Source organism: Micropterus dolomieu, linkage group LG07 (genome assembly GCF_021292245.1).
Source record: "Micropterus dolomieu isolate WLL.071019.BEF.003 ecotype Adirondacks linkage group LG07, ASM2129224v1, whole genome shotgun sequence".
In the NCBI taxonomy this organism is placed as follows: Eukaryota; Metazoa; Chordata; class Actinopteri; order Centrarchiformes; family Centrarchidae; genus Micropterus; species Micropterus dolomieu.
Window position 1 is genome coordinate 27,742,546 of NC_060156.1, and position 10,955 is coordinate 27,753,500.

A 10,955-nucleotide genomic window follows, 5' to 3' on the forward strand; every position below is an offset into this window, starting at 1 on the left:
GTTTACGAGTACATTTAGTTGTGCTGTTGAGAAAAGCTGTAAACTGTTGGAGCCTGCCCATACACTTTTTATAGCAAATAACAAATGAAGTTAAGTAAACTTAGCAGAGAAATGAACACTTGAACAAACATCAGTGTGGTTAGACCTACCTAAAATGACAGAGGCCATCTTTATTTGATTTCTAACTAGCATGCCTAATTTTAAGTCCAGCATGCATCACGTTAAGTCAGCGCTACGCAGCTCTGCATGAAGTCAAACGCACCTAAAGTTATCACAGTTCATCCTGAGGGGAACATGGAGGTCTGAACCACATTTCATGACAATCCATCCAACATCTGCTAAGATTAACACCACCCTGCAGTATTTTTTAACCCTGACCAAAGTAGGAAACTGAGAACTTGACATCGTTTATAAATAGAAAAAGACAAAATGAGGCACATTCACAGACAGTCCTTATGGCTGATGTTTTTAAAACCTACATAAATCAGCTGAGAATGTGCATGAACTGCCTTTTCCCCTTCACCACCCACTACACCCCCCACGCTGTGAAACCTCCCTGGTGTCTAAACTGATGGCAGTGTGTGTTTGTGTTGAGGAGATCATGAAGGCTGTGGCTAAATAATCCTCTGGGTGGGTCATAATCCAGCAGCCTGCTTTCTGTGAGTGCAAGTCATCGTTGTGAAATGTCAGTCAGCATGACTGCTCTGATTGGTGCACCTGCTGCTCCCCCCCACACACACACACAAACAAACACATCATTACCCTTTAAATACACACTTATTTCTTAGTTTTTTAACTTGATCCATTTGAGAAATAAATTATTCAAACAGGTGATCGCTCAGATATTCTCCACTCCCCAGCCAAAAACACACAGATAAGAAAAAATCAGTGACAGAGAAGAATTTTTACAGCCAACGTTTAGCAAATACTTTCTTCCTGGGAAACTTTTAAGCCTTAAAACATTGGCTCACCAACACTAACTGAATAGAAGGAACAAAGTGCATAAATCAAAATGTCCTTCTAGACTTTCCTCTGAGGTTCGGTCATCTTAGGCGAGGTTGTTATCGGGTGTAAAAAGCTTAGTTTTAAGTGGTTTTAGTAAGCACGAGGTAATTAAAGGATTCCTCACAAATCCCTCCGGAGATAGGCGTAGGCAGAAGAGGGGATTAATTACAAATCAGAGAGGAGAAGGAGGGAGACAACATGACGAGAGGAGAGAGATGATGGGGAAAAAAGGCAAAATGTAGCATAAAGACAACAAATATTAGATGTAGAAAGTGTGTCGCAAAAAGTCAGGTGGTGGAGGGATGAGAGGAAGAGAGATGGTGGCTTGAAAAGGAGTCTGAGGAGGAGGGAAAAGAAGAAGGGAGACGAATGATGAGAGGATGCAAAAGGAAACAGAGGAGGTTAGAAAAAAAGGTCAACGAGGGAAGAAGAATAAAAGGAAAAGGTAGATACAAGACAGACAGAAAGAGAGAGAGGTGGAGCAGAGAGGAGGGTGGAGGAGGCAAGCGGTGTCAGTATGTTTGTCAAAAATGATGTTTAACTGTTTTTATGCCGTCCCTCCTTCCTGCTTTCCCTCATTCTCCCTCCCATCACTCCTCTCCGCTCTTCCACAGGATGAACTGAATGTGACAGATGTCGGAGAAAAACATGCTTTCTGACTTTCCCTGCAGTCGGAGACAGGAAAAGAACACATACAGCCACGGACATTTCTCTCACGACACACATACTATTGCATGTGTATGTGTGTATGTATATGTATGTATATATATATATATATATATATATACATATACATACACACACACACACACACACACACACACACACACACACACACTCAGAGTGGCGAAGCTGCTTCCAGGCTGTTTCATGTTACAGCTTCATTTTGTTGTTGAATCAATAAAAGTAAAATGTGACACAATGCAATGGAAAAAGACCGGGCCAGCGGTTAGCCAAGTCATGTGATGTAAGTCATCAACAAAATTTTATTTAACTTAAAACATGTCACCTTTTTTTTCAATCGTGACTCAAACCTTGGTCTCCTGAGCAAAAGTCCCGAGTTTACTTGACTCATCTATACACCCCACCACCTCCTTACACAGACTCTAGTACTCTTTATACTACCACACCGGACTTCATCTGCCAATAGAGGTTGACAAAAAACCAAAATGTGTATCATAATAGAGCTCAACAGTGACCGCCCATGGCTCTGGTTCCGGAAGTAAATTCCCTGTTCATTTAATCCATTGACTTTTCCAAAAATCTTTACTTTTTAATGGTTTTAATCCAAGAAACAATCTGACTATCTACAATATGAATCATGACCGTAACACATTTGAATTTGAGCAAAATAACTACAAGAAAAACAGGTAAAGGGCAAAACGGTACAAGACTTTAAATGAGTCAACAAACCACTCATCCCATAAACCATTGCAAATGATACCTTTTCCAAGGACTTTCAACCTAACGATAGTTTAGTGCGCTTCTTCTTGAATTGGATCCTTCTTATAGTGTTTAATTGTTGGTATTTTGTAGTTTGTGTTGCCATCGACATGATACAGCACTTTGTTCCTGACTGCAATCACCGTTCGGGTGTCCAAAAGTGTCGGTTCTACCGATTCCCCACGAGTGTGACATGGAAGTACCGTCGAGTCCTGCCCCTTACTCTGCATCTCATTGGCTAACCCTAACCCAACCTCACCAAAGGAAGCAACAAGTACAAGAGTTGTGGAGCGGTCCGCTCTGTCAAGACAGCTTGATATTCATCAATGGATTTGTGTAAAAGTTCATCAAAGTTCATCTTGACATGAAAAATGGAGCACAGATTTCCCAAACAAACTGACTAAACTAATTGCCACACAGTGAATGTGGGGCTTTCGGGGGCCACTGAGGGTTTGTTGCCCACTTTGCTTTGCTGTTGAGACTACAGATGCAAGAAAGGCGTCAATCTGCTTATCTGACTGATTTTCATGTGAAAGTCAATAACCACCAACCAAGAATTTCCCACCCTGGGTCCTAATAGATCAACTCTACAGAAAACCATTGTAGTAACTTTTGGAGCATAGCTTATCAGGTCCAATGGTGGCGCCAGTCGTCATAGAAACCTTCTATTGAATCATCAGGACCAGTTCACGTTGCTCGTGACACGTTTACAGACAAAAATGCACAATTTCATATTCCAACAACCTAGGCGGGGGGAAATGAGCAAGTAGAAGCAGGCGTCGGGAACATTTGGACCAACAGTGGAGAATAACTATGACGTGTGACAGTAGCTTCTCTGGTGCTACTCAATCCTGTCTGTGCTGTTAATAAATAATTAAGCCCTCAGCAAGTTAAATAGGAGTAAGGTGCTTCTGGTGGAAACATGGGTAAAGTTCTTGAGTTCCAGCGTCTTTTTTTCAATTCATTGCAATGGGAGCGCTGTGATCGTAAAAATGGCAGCAGTGTGATAAGACGCTTAGAGTCTTTTCCGCGCTAAGCATTTTTGTGCAGTCACCGAGAGTTGAAAAATGTTCACATTTGGGAAACACGCAATCCAATCACAGTGCAGGAGGGGCAGGACAAACACCACACCGAGCACATCCAATCTTGAACGAAACGATGTACCTACTTGACGAGGTGTTTCCTCGCCCGCAAAATCTCATGAACCCATGTACAGACAGTCTGTGCTCTCATGTTTCAGCTTTCTCTTCATGCAAAGCATGGGCCAGAGCAAGTAAGCCTGCCCTACTTTGTGGTGACATTTTCTAAACATTAAAATTAGCTAGCCTACTTGTAGCACATCACCTCCACGGATATTAGCCTATGTATCATAGCAACTGAAGCGTCTCGGAAAAAAACCTGCGCCTCCAAAGTGCACCCTAGCGCTCCCAGCAAGGCATTTTCAGAACAGCAGCTGGCGTTTTCAGCTGGTAAAAAACGCTTTGGTGGAAACTGGCCCTAAAAGGGTTCCTGGGTTTCCTTGAAGGAAAAGGACCATTTGATGTTAATGGACAAAAATACCCCTATGGTTTCTTAAAGCAACTGTGTGCAGAACTTAAACTAACAAAAAAAAATACACTGTGACAGACAGCAGCGGACGCCGCTACCGCCCAAACATGGACTGAAAAAACAAATGAATGAAGTGCTGCAAGCAACACAGAGACGGCACCAGTTTTGACCAGGATTGTCTCACAACAATGTAATTAAACCTAATAAAAACAAAAACTACTACGCTAAGATAATATCTGGTAAACATCAGCATGTTAACATTGTCACTGTGAGTATTTTAGAACGCTGATGTTAGCATTTAGCTCTATAGGCACCACTGTGTCTAACAGGATATGCTCACAGAGCTGCTAGCGTGGCTGTAGACTTATTCTTGTTTTTGGTGACCACTGCACCTTATTGCTGTGCTGTGGCTAGAAGGTTATAATCAGTGCAAAAGGGTCAAATGTTAAAACACAAATTAAATAATACTGTGTTAACACACCCACAACACAGAAGTGACTTCCTGTGTTGTTTATGGCAGGAAAAGAAGGAGGTGATGACATAAGTCAGTTGTTTTGCTGTCAGCCTTCCAACACAGAGGCACTTTGTGTCCACTGATTACCCCTCTCGTGACAGTCTGTGACAGGCCTCTATTCCATCCTGAACCCACACAGTTAATAAACGTTGAAGATTATACTCTTTGGTTTTTGTTTATTTTCTTCTAGTCAAGTCAGTTTTTTTTTACACAGCCGAATCTCACAAATCACAATTTACCTCAAGGGGCTTTACAATCTGTAGAGCAAACGACACCCACTGTCCTTAGAGCCTTGATTCAGATGAGGTAAATCTCCCCAAAAAAACCTTTAAAAGGAAAAAATGGAAAAAACCTCAGCAATCTCTCTCTCAGACTGAAAATATATATATGTTTAGTTTTGAATTTTAACTTAAATAGAGCTACTGACTTCCGTCACACAACTCATGTAATTTACTTAATTCACTCAAAAGGCTGCAGTCTCTGCTGTGGCAGATGCAAAGCATCGGGTGTGGGAGAAGTTCGGAGAAGGACTTTCGGTCTGGACCAAAGTGCTTCTGGAGAACTGTCCCCATCTTAGGAGGGGGAAGCGGGGAACTGTCCAAGCTGTGTACAGTAAGGATGGGACCCTGTTGACCTCAACTTACGAGGTAATTGGGCGGTGGAAGGAACACTTTGAGGAACTCCTAAATCGGACTGACACGCCCTCTCTAGTAGAGGCAGAGCTGGAGGCTGATGGGGGTTTCTCGTCAATTTCCCTGGAGGAAGTCACTGAGGTAGTCAAACAACTCCACAGTGGCAAAGCCCCAGGGATTGATGAGATCCGCCCAGAAATGCTAAAAGCTTTGGGTGTGGAGGGGTTGTCTTTGATGACACGTCTCTTTAACATTGCGTGGAAGCCAGGTACAGTGCCCAAGGAGTGGCAGACTTGGGTGGTGGTTCCCAGGTTCAAAAAGGGGGACGAGAGAGTATGTGCCAATTTCAGGGGTATCACACTTCTCAGCCTCCAGGGTACTGGAACGGAGGGTTCGGCAGATAGTCGAACCTCAGATCGAAGAGGAACAATGTGGTTTTCATCCCGGTCCTGGAACAACTGACCAGCTCTTTACTCTCACAAGGATCTTGGAGTGGGCTTGGGAGTATGCCCATCCAGTCTAGATGTGTTTTGTAGATCTGGAGAAGGCGTATGACCGGGTCCCCCGGGAGATATTGTGGGAGGTGCTGCGGGAGTATGGGTTGAGGGGGGCCCTTCTCAGGGATATCCAATCCCAGTACATCCAAGGTGAGAGTTGTGTCTGAGAACTCGGCAGTAAGTCGGACTCTTTCCAGGTGAGGGTTGGCCATCGCCAGGGCTGCGCTTTGTCACCAGTCCTGTTTGTGATATTCATGGAAAGGATATCGAGGCGTAGTCGTGGTGAGGAGGGGCTGCGGTTCAGTGGGCTTGGTATCTCGTCACTGCTTTTTGCGGATGATGTGGTCGTGATGGCATCATCGGTCCATGACCTTCAGCTCTCACTGGATCGGTTCGCAGCAGAGTGCGAAGCGGTTGGGATGAGGATTAGCACCTCTAAATCTGTGGCCATGGTTCTCAGCAGGAATACGGTGGAGTGCCAACTCCAGGTATGGAATGAGTCCTTACCCCAAGTGAAGGAGTTCAAGTACCTCGGGGTCTTGTTCATGAGTGAGGGGAGATTGGAGCAGGAGATTGGCCAGAGAATCGGAGCAGTGGGGGTGGTATTGCACTCGATTTACCGCACCGACGAAAAGAGAGCTCAGCCGTAAGGCAAAGCTCTCGATCTACCGGTTAGTTTTCGTTCCTACCCTCACCTATGGTCATGAAGGCTTGGTCATGACCGAAAGAACGAGATCGCGGGTACAAGCGGCCGAAATGAGTTTCCTCAGGTGGGTGGCTGGTGTCTCCCTTAGAGATAGGGTGAGAAGCTCGGCCATCCACGAGAAGCTCAGAGTAGAGCCGCTACTCCTTGAAAGGAGCCATTTGAGGTGGTTTGGGCATCTGGTAAGGATGCCTCCTGGACGCCTCCCTAGGGAGGTGTTCCAGGCACGTCCAGCTGGGAGGAGGCCTCGGGGAAGACCCAGGACTAGGTGGAGAGATTATATCTCCACACTGGCCTGGGAACGCCGTGGGATCCCCCAGTCAGAGCTGGTTAATGTGGCTCGGGAAAGAAGTTTGGGGTCCCCTGCTGGAGCTGCTGCCCCCGCGACCCGACCCCGGATAAGCGGGTGAAGATGGATGGATGGGTGGCAGTGGATAAGACACATGCCTTTGGTGTGGGAGACCTGGGTTCAATTCCCACTGATACACATCCACCAATGTGTCCCTGAGCAAGACACATGCTCCAGAAGGGAGCTTTGGAGAAAAGCTAAATGAGTAAATTAGTAGTTTTGTTGCCTAAACCTTACCAAACTGCTACCAATCCACAACATTAACCACGTAGATAATGTGGCGCAATGACCCACGCGAGGAGCATCAAACAGGATAATTTCTGTGATGTTCTATAAGTTAAAAGAGTGTTTTAATATGTTTCCTTGTGTCTCTTATGCGTTCATGTGAAAGAAGTGTTATTTTAATGAGGAATTACAGTACTGTCTTATTCATTGCCAGTGTCCCGGTTAGGCAATAGTATCAGTTAATGGCCAATAAGTGTCAGTATCGCTACACAAGCAGAAAATGTGCTGAAGCAGTAGCAGTGAAGTCTCGCGTGTGTACGTCAGATAATGAGATTCTCTGTGTACCAGAGGTAAACAGAAAACGCTCTGTAGCGATTGTCAACCTAAAGTGATATTTTTGCATATTGTAGGTAAGCTGGTTGATGTTAACTAACTATACTGGGGTAGGGCAATGTTTAGACAGTACTTCTGTGGCAATGTGATGTTCTGTTAGTGTTTAATTGCGACTGTAGTAACTTTGTAATCTGCTCGGTTAGCAGCTAAATTAATGTTGATGCCGCCATTACCGTAACGTTAGTGAGTGGGGGAGTATCGAGGGAGGGGAGCCCCCGTTGCTCGTACATTAGCATGTTGCTATCACTGGTTCATGTGTTTTGTGTAATATTACATGTCATTACATTATAGGTTTTGGTGTTATGCTGAACAAAGACAAACTTTATGGAAATGAACAACACAAATTACCATCAGAAGAGTTTAAGAGGAGGTGTAATGTTTGTTTTATTTTGTGAATTTTGAATATTTTGGTCATTTTTCATTGTTTATTTGATGAACAAGTCAGATAATGAGATTCTCTGTGTACAAGAGGTAAACAAAAAACGCTCTGTAGTGATTATCAACCTAAAGAGATATATTTGCATATTGCAGAGAAAAATCTTCATTAAATGTGTAGCACCAGATTAAGCCTTTGAGACGTCATTCTGTGCCCCGCTACAATAATACTCATCTGTGTTGGTTTTTGAATCATGGACAAATGACCTATGTTGTCATTTAGGTTGGACGACTTGTTTAGTAAAACATACAGGTGCTGGTCATATAATTAGAATATCATCAAAAAGTTTATTTATTTCAGTAATTCCATTCAGAAAGTTAAACTTGTATAATGTATACATTCATTCCACACAGACTGATATATTTCAAGTGTTCATTCCTTTTAATTTTGATGATTATAACTGACAACTAATGAAAACCCCAATATCAGTATCTTGAATATTGAAGACACCTGGTGCCACACTATAATCAGCTAATTAACTCAAAACACCTGCAAAGGGCTTTAAATGGTCTCTCAGTCTAGTTCTGTAGGCTACACAATCATGGGGAAGACTGCTGACTTGACAGCTGTCCAAAAGACGACCATTGACACCTTGCACAAGGAGGGCAAGACGCAAAAGGTCATTGCTAAAGAGGCTGGCTGTTCACAGAGCTCTGTGTCCAAGCACATTAATAGAGAGGCGAACGGAAGGAAAAGATTTGGTAGAAAAAAGTGTAAAAGCAATAGGGATAACCGCACCCTGGAGAGGATTGTGAAACAAAACCAATTAAAAAATGTGGGGGAGATTCACAAAGAGTGGACTGCAGCTGGAGTCAGTGCTTCAAGAACCACCACGCACAGACGTATGTAAGACATGGGTTTCAGCTGTCGCATTCCTTGTGTCAAGCCACTCTTGAACAAGACACAGCGTCAGAAGCGTCTCGCCTGGGCTAAAGACAAAAAGGACTGGACTGCTGCTGAGTGGTCAAAAGTTATGTTCTCTGATGAAAGTAAATTTTGCATTTCCTTTGGGAATCAAGGTCCTAGAGTCTGGAGGAAGAGAGGAGAGGCACAGAATCCACGTTGCTTGAAGTCCAGTGTAAAGTTTCCACAGTCATTGATGGTTTGGGGTGCCATGTCATCTCCTGGTGTTGGTCCACTGTGTTTTCTGAGGTCCAAGGTCAATGCAGCCGTCTACCAGGAAGTTTTAGAGCACTTCATGCTGCTGATCAACTTTATGGAGATGCAGATTTCATTTTCCAACAGGACTTGGCACCTGCACACAGTTCCAAAGCTACCAGTACCTGGTTTAAGGACCCTGGTATTGATGTTCTTAATTTGCCAGCAAACTCGCCTGACCTTAACCCTATAGAAAATCTATGGGGTATTGTGAAGAGGAAGATGCGATACGCCAGACCCAACAATGCAGAAGAGCTAAAGGCCACTATCAGAGTAACCTGGGCTCTCATAACACCTGAGCAGTGCCACAGTAAGTGAGTTCACGCTGACAGTTAGGGCAGTATACTGTGCACTATGAGTACCCAGATTGTGTAACAGTCAAAAAGCACCCTCACAACAGAAGAACTAGAACAACAAGAACAGAAATATGATTGTGATCATCATTTCCGGTGAGCAACACCACCCTGTCAAAATTTACACACTACACAAGCACAGTACACAGTACTTCTAGCTTCTTGTCTGTCTGTTTCTTTCCAACAGCTTCCCGTGGGCTTAATTTCTCAACCTTTAGTAAACAAAACAAACAGCCTTTTCGCAGTGTCTACATCGATGACAGAAGATTAGTTTTAACTTCATATTCAGCTTTTGTTTCCACTTCCTTCAGGCGACAAATGAAACTAATGAAATTAAACACAGCAGAGAGAGAGACAAAATGTCACTGTACCTGGAGTTGTGAGTAAATCTAAAGCCTTTAAAGGTTAAATATTGACTTCTCTGGGTGCCTTCGGTGAATCCCGAGGCCTCGTTTTTGAGTAAACAATAAATCAAGGGAAGCAGATATCAAAATGAACCAGAGGGCGCGTTGGCAGGAGAAGATACCACAAAATTGATCCCAAACATTTCACTCGTTTACTGTCTCCCGATCCTTTCCTCTCTGTCTTTTCCCTAAGGAGATCTAACAGGGATTAAACGTTATATTTGCCTCAGCGTTCAGGCTCTGCTGGTTTATTGATCATCGTCTGCATGTGTGGTTTCCCTTCATTCTTCACTCAGTGTTTACTCTGAGGAGGGAGATTGTCTGACTTGATTCAAACTCTTTTTGCTGAGCAGCTGTTCATCATTGTGATGTCAAGTGTAATGGCCAGAGTTCCTTCATAGCTCTTAGAGGATTAATCCGTGACTAAACACTTTTTCTTGGCCCCCCCCCCCGGTACCGGGGCCGTGTTTAACACATTAAAAAGGTTGGAAAAATGGTTGTAGTTTGGTTTGGTTTAGGCAACAAAACCACCAACACTTGGTTAGGTATAGGTTAGGTTAAGATTAAAGTCACGTGAGTCATCTACAAAATGTTATGTAACTTGAAACGTCTTCATAATATTTATATTGTCATCGAATCCACTGTGTATATGACAATGTATTTGTAAAACAGACTGTAGCCTATAATTAACATGACTTACTGCTGAATTATGTATAAAATAAAGACATCATCTCTTTTGCAATTATATCCTTATGACTCTATATTATTTGACTTGCAGTGTACCTTTATATGGCCAATACAACCCATAACGTGCAGTATGTCACTTGCCAGAAAGTGACTGCAGCCTGTACTTACAGGTGAAACTCAAAAAATTTGCATATCGTACAAATGACACAGCTCTTCGGCAGTCTGAGCTGACAAAATTAGATTTTAACTGTCTTCTTAACTTTTTAAAGCAGTGCGGAAAGTCCGTTTTTATCTCTGGTCCCATTCCCACAGTTGGTCGCGGTGCTGGCCGCTTCAGTAGACTCCTTGGCCTCCACGACTGGCTCCAGTCCGCCTGCAGGGCTCACCGTGTGTTTTATGTGGATAATTTTAATATTTTCTGGCAAAGAATGTCTCTTTTTAAGACAGACGGACTTCACCCAAACAAACGGGGCTCAGAAATGTTAGCTGCGCACATACAGCATGTGGTTTGGTCCACACATGACTTACGTGAATGACTCATCATTCATGCAGCACACCTGGACACACCACCGCTCACTGAACAGATCTCTGCCTCACTGCCACAAACA